Source organism: Girardinichthys multiradiatus, chromosome 14 (assembly GCF_021462225.1).
Source record: "Girardinichthys multiradiatus isolate DD_20200921_A chromosome 14, DD_fGirMul_XY1, whole genome shotgun sequence".
Taxonomy (NCBI): Eukaryota; Metazoa; Chordata; class Actinopteri; order Cyprinodontiformes; family Goodeidae; genus Girardinichthys; species Girardinichthys multiradiatus.
The window spans coordinates 34450707-34463912 of record NC_061807.1 but is presented as its reverse complement, the minus strand read 5'-3'; positions in this window follow the sequence as shown (position 1 = coordinate 34463912).

Here is a 13206-nt window from a genome sequence, read left to right as displayed (position 1 = left end):
CTGACGACAAACGACGAGAAAAATAAGCACAAGGATGCACCTTGTTGTCTATAGGAGAACGTTGAGACAAGATGGCCCCTACTCCAATGTCAGAAGCATCAACCTCCACAACGAATTGCGCACTAGGATCAGGATGAGTCAGAATGGGTGCAGAAGAAAATAAAGTTTTCAATTTGCAAAAAGCTTTCTCTGCCTCAGGTGACCAATGGAATGTCTTCAGAGAGGAGGTAAGTTGAGTGAGAGGCACAGTGACCTGACTGTAGTTCTTTATGAACCTTCTATAAAAATTTGCAAAACCTAAGAACCTTTGGAGTTGCCTGCGATCCGTTGGAGTAGGCCACTCTGCCACTGCCTTGGTCTTCTCAGGATCCGTTCTGTACCTGCCTGCTTCAAAAATAAAACCCAAGAAGGTCACAGAAGAAACACCGAATTCACATTTTTCGGCTTTTACAAAGAGTTGGTTTTCATAAAGCCTCTGGAGTATGGTCCTGACATGCTGGTGATGCTGATCAATGTTCTGAGAGAAAATCAAAATATCATCCAGATAAACAAACACAAAGAGGTTGAGGAAATCACGGAGAACATCATTTATAAGAGCCTGAAAAACAGCGGGTGCGTTAGTCAATCCAAAAGGCATCACCAAATATTCAAAATGTCCCAGGGGAGTCTTGAAAGCTGTCTTCCACTCGTCACCCTCTCGGATCCGAACCAGATGATACGCATTGCGCAGGTCGAGCTTGGTAAAAATCTTGGCAGTGTGTAATTGGTCATGTATAGAATCAATGAGTGGTAAGGGGTACTTATTTTTGATTGTGATTTGATTCAACCCCCTATAATCAATGCAGGGTCTTAACGTGCCATCTTTCTTCCCCACAAAGAAGAAGCCGGCGCCAACGGGGGAGGTAGATGGCCGAATGATCCCGGATGCTAAGGAATCCTCAATGTACTCCTTCATGACTCTTCTCTCCGGTCCAGAGAGATTGTATAGTCTGCTGGATGGTAACGGAGCACCTGGAAGGAGATCAATAGCACAGTCATAGGGGCGATGCATGGGTAAAGAAAGAGCCCCCTGTTTACTAAAAACAGATGCAAGATTGTGGTATTCAGGAGGAATCTTAGACAGATCAACAGGCTCAGGTGGTTCAATTTGTTTGCTAGAGTGAGAGACAGCAGTCTTTAGACAATTCTGGAGACAGTAATCACTCCACTTCTCTACTCTGCCCTCCACCCAATTAATTGCGGGATTATGTCTCTGCAACCACGGAAATCCTAGAACCAATTGTGGGGAGATAGAGGAGACAACAAAGAACTCACCCCATTCATGGTGGTTACCTGAGGTAATGATGTGAAGGTGGGGCACTTTAAACTTCACCTGAGATATGGTTTGACCAGTGATGCCCGAAACAGAAAGGGGGTGGTTGAGAGACTGAGAAGGTATCTTAAGTTTGTCAACTAGATCCAAGGAAATAAGATTCTGTTCCGCACCAGAATCAATAAAAGCATCCACTGGACACTTTTCTTGGCCAATAATAATAGTGACTGGAAAACACAGACGAGATATAGGGGAAAAATGGGACATGCTCATCAAAGTCCCCTGACCTATTGACGAGCCCCCTCTTTTCCCTTCTTAGGGCATCTTGCAACATAATGTCCACCTTGTCCACAATACAAACAAAGACCAGCCCCAAAACGACGTTGTCGCTCTTCAGGAGAGAGACGAGTGTGACCAACCTGCATAGGCTCAGGTTCCACAGATCCCTCCGAAGAGGAAGTGGGTGTATCAAGGTAAGCGGTCCGAGGTGCCATAAAGTGCTGCCACTCTGACTTATGATTCCTCTCTGCTTGTCTCTCTCTTAGGCGGTTGTCAATACGGATTGACAGTTTGATTAAATCATCCAGTCTCACAGGTTGATCTCTTAAAACCAACTGGTCCTTTATCTGATCTGTAAGGGAATTCACAAAAATACCCTTGAGTGCCGCTTCATCCCAACCCACCTCCTGTGCTGCCACCCGGAAGTCGATGGCGAACTCCGCCAATGCCCTCTTTCCCTGTTTGAGGGTAAGTAACTTCTTAGCAGCTGTCTCCTGTTGGAGTGGTTGATCAAAGACTTCCTTGAAGTGACTGAAAAAAACAGCATAACTCAGAGACTCAATAGGGTTAGTTGTGAGAAAAGCGTGCGCCCAGCGTAAAGCAGATCCTTTTAGGGAGGTAACAATAAAAGTGATCTTGGAAGCAGCAGTCGGAAACAGAGAGGGGGAACGACTAAAAGCCAACTCACATTGGAGAGAAAACCCACCAAAATTATTAGGGACGGACGGAAATCAGGTTCTCAGATTCCGGATGAGTGGGTTGTGGGTGGCTGAGAACATACTATCATTAATTTACTCAGGTTGTCGAAATATAACCAAATCAGAAGATGACACAGATTCGATGCACAGAATTAGATTGAAATGAGGTTTTATTGTTCCAACTTAGGTAGACCTTGATTAGAGTTGTTAGAAGCCAGAGGATGAGGAAGCCCCAAGGATCCGAGCAGAGAGAGAGTGTTCTGGCGGTGGAAATATTTACAGTGCAGATTTCCTGAAGAAGAGTTCCATATGGCGACAGGCAGGCAGACAGATGGGCAGATCGACAGGAAGGCAGGACAACAAGCGATCAGGCAGGCTGACAGAAGTCCACATAACAGAGACTATGTTCCAGCAACAGACTTCTTCTTCTTCTTCTGTGTTGTTTTTTGGCAGTTGGCAAATAACTTGAAGATGTGCATTACCGCCACCAACTGGTATGGAGTGTGGTTCTTCATGGTTTTAAATCTTATTTACTATTACAACAATCAAATTCTATTTATTAATTTAGTGCTTTTGAAAAATCTAATTATAATTTGAATATGTTTGCTACCTAAACTTCTTTGCAAAGTATCTCTCAATATAAAATTTTCTTTAATACCTACAAATTCTCTCCTTAAAATTGTTCTTTCTTGTTCATATTTCTGACACTTCAATATTACATGTTCTATTGTTTCCTCCTCTCCACAATAATCACATTTTCCTGTATTATGTTTATTTATCTTGAACAATGTAGAATTAAGTCCTGTATGTCCTAGTCTTAATCTTGTAATTAATCTTTCCTCTTTTCTACTCCTTCTTCCTGTTCTTACTTCTCCTACTATCTTGTTGATTCTGTAAAACCATCTTCCTTTCTTTTCTTCATCCCACCTTTTTTGCCACTCTTTCCTGATTCTCTGTTTAATTATATTTCTTGCCTCTGACCTACTAATATTTATTATAAAGCTAATGTTGTTTTGTGTTGCCTTCTTTGCCATCCTGTCCGCCTTCTCATTCCCTCCAACTCCTACATGTGCTGGTACCCATAAAAACACTAATATTAATCCCATTCTTTGTATTCTAAATAAAGTAAGTTTTATTTCCAACAAAATGTCTGGTCTACCCTCTGAATGATTATGTTTTAAACTTAATAATGCTGAACTTGAGTCTGAACAAATGATTGTTTTTAATGGTTTTATATCCTCCACCCACTGCACTGCTAACAATATGGCTAATAATTCTCCTGAATATACTGATAATCCATCTGTAATTCTTTTTCCTACTTTTATTTTAAATTCTGGTATTACAAATGCTACTCCTATTTTTTCATCTGTTTTTGATGCATCTGTGTAAATCTGGACATAATGATAGTAATTGTTTACATATTCTTGTATTATACTTGAATCTAATCTACATTTTGGATCCTTTTTCTTTTTCATCAATGCCATATCCACCACTGCTTCTGGTAACAGCCACGGTGGCACTACTGGCAAAGGCAACATTAAACTTATTTCTTTTTCATATATTTGAAATTTTTCTGCTATATTATTGATAATCCAACCAAAACTCTTAACTTGTTTTTTTTCTTTTTCCCAGCATGGTTTTAAAATATCACGTGTGGGATGATCCGGATTATTGCTTTGTAAGTTTATCCAGTAATTTATTGCTAACTGTTTCCTTCATAGATCTAATGGCATCTCTCCCATCTCTACCTGAAGTGCTGCTATTGGACTGGTTCTGATTGCTCCTGTACAAATTCTTAAAGCTTGATGTTGTATATTGTCTAATTTTATAAGATGAGTGTTTGCTGCTGATCCATAAATTATACTTCCATAATCAATATTTGATCTAATTAATCCTGTATAAATTCTTTTTAATGATGTTCGATCTGCTCCCCAATCAATACCAGCCATACATCTCATAATGTTTAATATTCTTTTGCATTTATCTATGATTTTTTCTATATGTACTTTCCATATAATTTTTTCATCAAACCATATACCTAAAAATTTTATATTTTTTACTTGTTCTAAAACTTGATTGTATAATTTTAGTTTTATATTTTCTCTTTTCCTTTTCTGTGTGAACACCATTAGTTTTGTTTTTTCCACTGAGAATTTAAATCCCCATTGATTTGCCCATTGTTCTATTCTAATAATCTCATCCTGTATTTTCTTTTCAATAAATTTGATATTACGACCCCTTTTCCATATAGCTCCATCATCTGCAAATAGTGAGCAACCGACGTCCTTACCAATATTTTTAAATACATCATTTATCATTATAGAAAACAATAACGGACTTATAATACTTCCTTGAGGAGTACCATTATCTATTATATATTTATCTGACAATTCTTGACCAATTCTTACTTGTATTGTTCTATTTGATAAAAAATCTTTAATCCAGTTAAACATTTTTCCAGCCAGCAACAGACTGTGTCAGCAGCTGTCTTAAAAAGCCATGAGCTCATTAGCTGGATGAGTTGCAGCTGAGAACAATGAAGTGCCAGAACCAGCCAGCAGAGATCTCACACTGCAGAGTATCAAGTAGAAAACAAGGCAAGGCACTAAGTTTCTTTAACACATGGTTTGAAGATTCTTTGTAGCAGCAGGACCAGACTAGCTCACTATGAATTCTGGTGTGTATCAAAGAGTCCTTTAGAAAATTTGGGACTATCTGTAAAAAAGCTAAAGCAAAAACTTGACAACTACCCATTATATAGCAGTAAATCCAACAGACAGAAGTATGAAATGGGGAAAGTCCTGGGCTGAGTCAAAGCTCAGATCATGATCTAATTGAGATGCTGTGGGGTGACTTGAAACAGACTGTACCCCTAAAACATCCCACAGCTGAGAGTGTGGAGTGGGGAAAACTTATATGGGGAGACGGGAGGATAGCTACACGATATTAAACAACCCATTGAAGTTTTTTCAGCCAAATGGGGCAAGACCAACAATATGGAGATGGGGTTTTCTTCTACTAGAGTAGGTGTAAATAAGTGAAACAAAGTTAATTTGTGCTGTTTACCTGTAATTAACTGAACTTCTTTTCCAGCATTAACTAAAAAAATAGACATCAATAAGTCAGCATTTCTTACTAACCAACTAGCTATTTAATGTGTTGTCCTCAAATTTTACAAGAATGTAAGAAGAAAATCTGCTTGACAACTATTAAATTACTGGCAGAAATATTTTGAAATGCTTCCAGGGAACACTAAGACTACCTTTTAATGAGATGCAGGGTTTATAATTGATTGTGACGCACCGCATATAATATATATATATATATATATATATATATATAGACATACATCAATGGAGCAACTCCGCTGTTATGCTAATTAATGAGAACGGTTCCACATTCTCCGTGACTACTCATAGAGTCACGTCGACTGAGCCGCTCTTCGTCTTTCTCCGTCAAATTACGGAACAACTTAAATTTTCTGTTCCATTCCGGTCCGTCTTGCTCCGGCCAAGGAACTTGGAGCGGACATATGTTGCATTTGAATGACAGTAACCAGAAAGATCGAACCATACTCAGAGTGAATCAACAGTTTTCAACATGGGAAACATATCCATCTTTTGTCATCCAGATCAAAGGTTACTACAGGACATATGCGAATAAAGTTCATAAAACACTTTTATTAAATCAAGCTCTCAAAGACAGAGATTAAACTATCAGATGCTGGTCTGAAATTATCATTTTCCTTTTGTCTCTGCTATGTTGAAAAGGATGAAGGAATTTCAAGTCATTACAGCTAACACTGCGTTTCAGTAAAACAGTAAAAGCTCCGGACTAAAGAAATACACTTTGCTTTATTCCTACTAGTCAAGGGTTTTTGAGTCTGCTGTCACCATAAATTCATTAACTTCCACTATTCTTCTTTTTCTATTTGTAACATATGTAACAGTCTAATGATCCTTTCAAATAAAAATAAAGCATGAAATCAGTAAGCTACACATGGTCATGCATTTTGAAGACATATTAGGACCAGGTTCGAAAATAATTTCTGGGATACAAAAACACAACAGAATCCAAACTGTCATTTCTTTTACAAATATGAAGCCAAAATAGGAGCTCTCTTAAAGCCTAAGGTGCTTTGTGTATAACTTTTATCTTACCAAGGCAGAATTCTCTGAAAAATAATTTTCTTAAAATGACCTCGCTAGGAGCTACTCTTAGCCTTAGGATTCTTTGTAAATATGGGCCCTGGAGTCTATAGATGTGTGTATAAACACAATGGCATGAAAGGAAAAGAACAGTAATGGACTTTGAGAAGCAATTGATGCTGCCTATCAGTCTGGGAAAGATTGATTTTGAAGTCATCATTCTTTATGGAGAAATATTAATCATATGTGGAAAACGTTTTATAGAGCTCAAAATCTCCCAAAAAGTAGTAGTACCCCGCCTCTCGCCCATAGACTGCTGGAGATAGGCACCAGCTCCCCCGCGACCCACTATGGAATAAGCGGTAGAAAATGACTGACTGACTGACTTTAATATTTTATTAAATAATATTTTTGTCTGTTAAGGGTTGTCCTGTGAATACCATCCCAATGAGGCAGTGGTATTAGGACAAAATTGAAAGGGATGAGCCAAGCTCTGACATTATTGAACAACAAAACTTTGTACACACAGAATAAATTCACACGATTTCTTAAAATACTAGAATTTATTAACAAAAATAAGTCAACTCAAAACCAAACATATTTCAATCAACAAAGTCTTTACTATGCTAAAACTAAACTACCAAGCAAAATGAAACAATAAGAAAGACTAATGGGCTATGTGTAATATAAACAAGTGAATCAAAAATTGTTGAAAACCATGACCAAAAGAGTGATGCCACATTACCACGCAATATTTATGTGTGACAACCAAGGATTATCTTGAAGAATCTGGAAATGAAGTTACAGTAGTCTTGGAACCAACTTAGGCAATAATTGGTATACCTTCAAACAACCATTCACAATACAAGATCAGATAAAACATTATTTTAATAAAATAAAATTTTAAAGAATGATTTGCTAAATAAAAATAACCTTCTGGATGATCAATTCTCAACTGTGTTTAATTAGCTGCATTTATTTCTTAAAATATTTAAGGAAATATTATTTTAAATAAGAACCAAACCTTTTGGATAAATGGGTCTTAAGGGTGTTTAATTAGTTATCACGTTTAGAAAAATAATATTTAAGCAAACATTACTTCCTATATTGGAAACTTCCATCCTTTCTGGGTAAATGATCTTCAGCTGACTCACAAAGGAAGCTTATAGCTGGTTACCAGAATCAAACACATGCCTTTAAAATACCACTAATAACAGGGTAGAAATGCATAAGCATGGATGGCGCGTTATGGCCGATCTGTGTGTAAAAACCACCCTTTAAATAAAATTGTCTTAAAAACACAACACAGAACACATGCTAGTCTGCTAACACTTACTGTAGCTGAGTTTCTCAACACAAACAAAAACAAACCTCATTAAACGAACATTAATTTGATTATTTAACTCTTAACTAATCTTCTCTGCCCAAACACTACCTCTTACATGAACCGTGCTGAGGAGACGTTGTCCGGGGCGACGAAACTGAGGAAAGCATCCACGGTGAACAAAGGGTTAACTTGCCGCTAACCTCCGTAGCTGTGGGAAAGGGCTTTAGCTGGCCCGGCCGAACCGTACGACAAAGGCACTTTCAGCTCCTTGAGTGGCCGCGATGCGCCGGGGTAGCTCTCGCTACCTGGACATGCACGCAAGAAGGCGTGCGATCCAGTCCCGGCCTTCTTTTCCGGGCCGTGGGGGAAATCCACTTTCATTTGGGCTTCTTCTGGAGGCCTCAGAAGAAAAGCCAAGCCAAGCTTGTTTCATTACACCCTTTATATGAATGAATGCCTTATACTCGAACAGCAAATCATTACTTAACTTTGTTCCATGTGAACATAGTCACTCTGGATCCAAGTTGAAGAGTTATGTCTGTGTTGGAATAATTGAATAAAGATATGTCTTATTTTGTTCCTATTCTTTATTTTAACCATTTGATCTTATAATCATTCATGATGTTTGTGTGAGTAAAGAATGTGATGAGTTGTCTGCAGGCAAAGATTGTAAATGGAGCTGAGCTTGCAGAGAAAGGAAGCAGTCCAGTTGAGGAGGTCATAAAGATGAAGGCTGATTGCACTGAACAAAAGGCACAACTGATCCTGGGAAGATGGAGGAGATTGTGGAAATGTGTTGTTAAAGGATAAAGCTGTTTATGACCTGTTTACAATGCAGCTGTTGTTTTCCCATCCTTTAGAGATTAATGTTATTGTAACTAGGGACCCCAAAGACAATAAAAGAGGATTGCGGTTGGATGTGTTCAGAGCGGTTGGGAGACTTGTAGCTGAACACATCTCTGACCGTTCTCCTCGTGCGAGTAAAATAACTAATACTTTGTCTCTCTCTTCTTTTTGTGTTATTATACATATTGTAGGTTGTTTAAACCTGACATTAATTTGGTCCTTCGAGAGCCGGATTCCAACTACGCCTGATGATTCCAGCGGGTCGGTAGACTCCAGGAAAAGATCGTGCGCACGGCTGTCTTCATCAGGAAGACACACAGACCCTTTCTGGGACTGGATTTCGGCCCGCCCGCTGGAGTCTGATGGCTGACGGAACTCTGAGAGAGAGGAGAGGACAAAGTGGTGAGTGAATCTGGATTTTAAAAAAGTGTGATGAATGACTGGGGGTCATTGCGTGAAATAATAAAAGCCCTGTGAATCCTAGGCACTAACAGGTAACAGCAGTGCGCCGGAGTCCTGCTTAAAGTATTAGTAAAAATATTGAAAATTCTGTGATCCAGGACGGCGGAGTCCTTTGAGTATTAAGAAGTATTTTAAACAACAACAGAAAATACTAAGAAAAATCCGCGTTTAAATGTGTGCATGTGAGAAATGAATGGAGGATTTAAACCACTAGATTTTACCTCATACCAAAGCAGTGGGATTGAAAGTGACTAACGTTTGTGGAAGCAAAGGCAAGAATTCTCCACTCGGAAGAGTTGAAGTGAGAATTACCACAAACGGAGATTTTTCTGTCACCCTACTGAGCAGAATAATCCAGCATTTAGAATACCCTAGGTATTTATATACTGGACCAAATTTAAATAAAAACAAATGGGAAAAGGGGTGAGTAAAATACACTAAAATGAATAATAATGCAAAGATTGGAAATTTATGGAAGCACAGGATCAAATAAAAATATTAAAATTAAAATATTTAGATAAATGGATAACCACATATAATTATGATGGTTGTTTAAACTCTAAAAAAGTTGTTAATCTACAGGATGCAATAATTAAAAGTACATTAAAAGTAAACGTGATTTAAGAAAAATGGAAAAAGAAGGTTATGATGATGTAGATTATTGCTTAAAAGTAACTAAAAAGAGAGAGATGTGATGCAGGAGATAAGAATGGACGTTTTTGTGGAAAGCAGAAAAGGTCAGAGGGCTAAGAAGTAATTTTTGATGGATTTACAAAGTAGAACAGCAGGACAGAAGAAAGGGAGTAAAAAGAGCAGGTGGAAAGTTTTTGTTTTGTACCAAAGATCTGATGAGGTTTGACAGGATAAGATGGGCTAAAATGAGTCCCTTTGGTGAATAAATCCATCCCCACCATGGCTGTACCTCATGTATGTTTTATTTGTTTGTTTTTTTTAATTATTGTTTTGAGACGCTGGAGGCTGTTGATACAGCGTGTCACGGAAGTTCATGGCATGACATGGTTTTTGAGTAACCTTAGAAAATATTTTACTCTTTTTAACAGCAGAACAAACAGAGTGAGGGGATTAATTGATAGGCTTACAGTCATGTACAGACGCAGGGCTGACTACGCAGAAATAGCCAGAGTGAAACAAAAAGGGGAAGAACCTTTTGAAGAATATAGGATTAGACTGACAAAAGTGTTTAAAATACATAGTGGTCTACAAGAAGATGAAGACGAGCAAGGAGCTTATCGACAGCAGTTAAAAAATGCACTACATGCTGGTTCCAGGGACGCAATTAATACCTGGGTAGGAGACATTTTATAGGGTTCCCCACAGCAAATCTAGAAGACTATGTAAATCATGCCCTCCATGCAGAGAAACGTTATGAAGGATAAAATAAATAAATAAATAAAGTAGGCAACACCATTTTTTTAGCAAGAAGAAGAATAGTACAGAGGGGAAAAGAGGCCACAGACTGGTTTGCAACAATAATGAATACAGAAACTAGTGCATCCACAGGATTAATTAGAAAATTATTATTTTGGATAGTGATAGTGTAAGAAGGGATACATTTACATACAAAGCAATAATGAGAACTATTCCTTACTGAACAGGAGGAACTGTTTTTGAATGAAGTCCCTGATAAGTTATGGTCAAAAGATCCTACTGATGTGAGTTTAGTAAAAGAAGAAAAGTACTTGAAAGTCGTTTGGTAGTGTGTCGCCGGTTAAGGACACTGCATTGGGAAGGTTTTATTTCGCCGCAAAGAAATAGCGATAAATTTAGGTAGGATCTCGCCGCAAGGAAATCAGAAACGACTAGGTAATTCCGCTGTAAGGGAATTGGATAATTTGGTTGGTAGCATTTCACCGGAAGGAAATTAAATTAAATGTTGAATAATAAGAGAGCTCATAAACTAAGCTAGGTCGACCATACATATTGCTCAAGGGACATTTTATGACTTCAGTTCTGGTTGAACAACATGGAGATAAAATGAAACAAATAGCCTATTTATTTTCAAAACTAGATAGTGTTGCGTGTGTGCAACCATATTATGTGAGAGCTGTAATTGCAGCCTAAAATGACAGTTGCAGTGCTACAATAGTGTTGTTTCACCTTTTAACCTTAAGAGTTTCCCATGCAGTTTCAGCATTATTACTGCAGAATTAGAAAAAAAAAAGAAGAAAGAAAAAATTAGAAGTGATTTGTAGGATCACGAAATAGTTTATGTGAATGATTTCTCTAAAAAGATGAGAGAGGGAAGATACAAACAGGATATGCATTGGTGACAATGGATATAGTGTTGGGAGAGATGCAACAACAAAGCTCACTACAGGAGATAGAAATGTGGAAAAAACATGGAGCTGAATTAAAAGATGAAAACTATATATGACCAGATAATAAACTTGTCCTACCAAAGAACCTATAAATGGGCCGCAATATTGAGCCATCGTGTTTCACAATGTCTCGACAGGGGGGAATGGTAGGACAGATATATTAATATTATATAACATATTGATTTAATTCTTAATTCTTATTAAAACATTTTTTGTAAAACATGTTAGCATGTGTAAAACATTATCCACAAGGGAATTTAAGACCACGAAGGGACCAATTTTCAAAACTAAGATACCCTTTTCAAACAATTCATATGTATTTTATTGAGTTAAACCACAGTGACGGGAAAAAGTTCTGTTTAGTCGTTATAGATGCCTTTTCTAAATGGATAGAACTATTTCCAACTAAACATCCAGATGCCTTGACTGTAGCAAAAGCACTGTGTAAAGATATCATTCCCAGATATGGGATTCCAGAGAAAATATATAGTGATAATGGAGCTCATTTTGTAAATCAAATAATAAAGAAAATAAGAATTATGTTTCACATAAATCTGACAAACCATTGCGCTTACCACCCGCAAAGTGCTGGATTAGTAGACAGAATTAATGGGACTATAAAGAACCGCCTGAAAAAGAGTATTGAAGAGACAGGAAGACCATGGACACAGTGTCTAGATCTAGTAAAACTATATATAAACATTACAAGCACCTCAGGGCTAACACCCTATGAAACGTTATTTGGAAGACCATACACAGTACCACAGCTCAAAAATCAGTGGGAGTTAGATGAAGAAGCTAACCTAGCTGATTATATGAGGAGTATGTTAGAAAAACAACAGAAACAAATTTAAACTAATGAGGAATGTTTTATTTCCCAGCAGGAAAACTAACTAGTGAAACCAGGAGACTGGGTGTTAATAAGGAGTATAAAAGTATTGGTATTTCACCTAAGTGGGAGGATCCATATTAGGTATTACTAACCACTGCCAGGGAAGTAAAATAACTGAGTGATCAACCTGGATTCACCTTACACATATTAAAAGGGTCATTTCGGTTGAAAGTTCTGTCAGGGGAAGTGATTTATAGACTGATAATAGGGTGGACCTAGACATTTAGAGGCTGGAGAGACCCGAAAGTCAGTGAAGACAATTAAGACACTGGAACCATTTAGAGGAGTAACAATTTCAGCCAAAATGATTTTTAGATGGATGAGCAATGCTTTCCGATGCTGTGTATTTATATTTTTTCTCATATTGATTTTTATTTTTCTGGTATTTCTGGGAACCAGTCAAGATGAATCCGAATGTAACAACATCTGCTATGAGTTATATGAAACAAGTAGCGCTAAATCAAGGAAGACAAGATAACATAACTATGTGTACTAAACAAACTTCTTATACTTATGGCATTCAAGTGTGCGTGAAATCTAATACCACAGCTGTGGTGCTGATCCCACTCGTTAGTTTGACTAAACGAGGAAGGAAAGGGCAGGATTATAGAAGTTATAAATGGTATTTAACTAATGACAGAAGAGACACCTCATGGTCTATGATGGTAGCTGATGAAGGAAACAATTGGACACCAGAGTGAGCACCACTGCTTATGCTAGGCATCAGAAGAAGTTGTTTAAGCTCCATAAAGTTGATAATGCAATCCAGGTAACAATAAACCTCACGCATAACTCTCTATTTCCTTCCGACTACGTTACATCAGGAGGAAAATGTTGGGGATTTCTCCTGTGGGTCTGGGTTTCAGGATCAGACCCAAATTTTGACCTTTTTGTTTGTGAAGT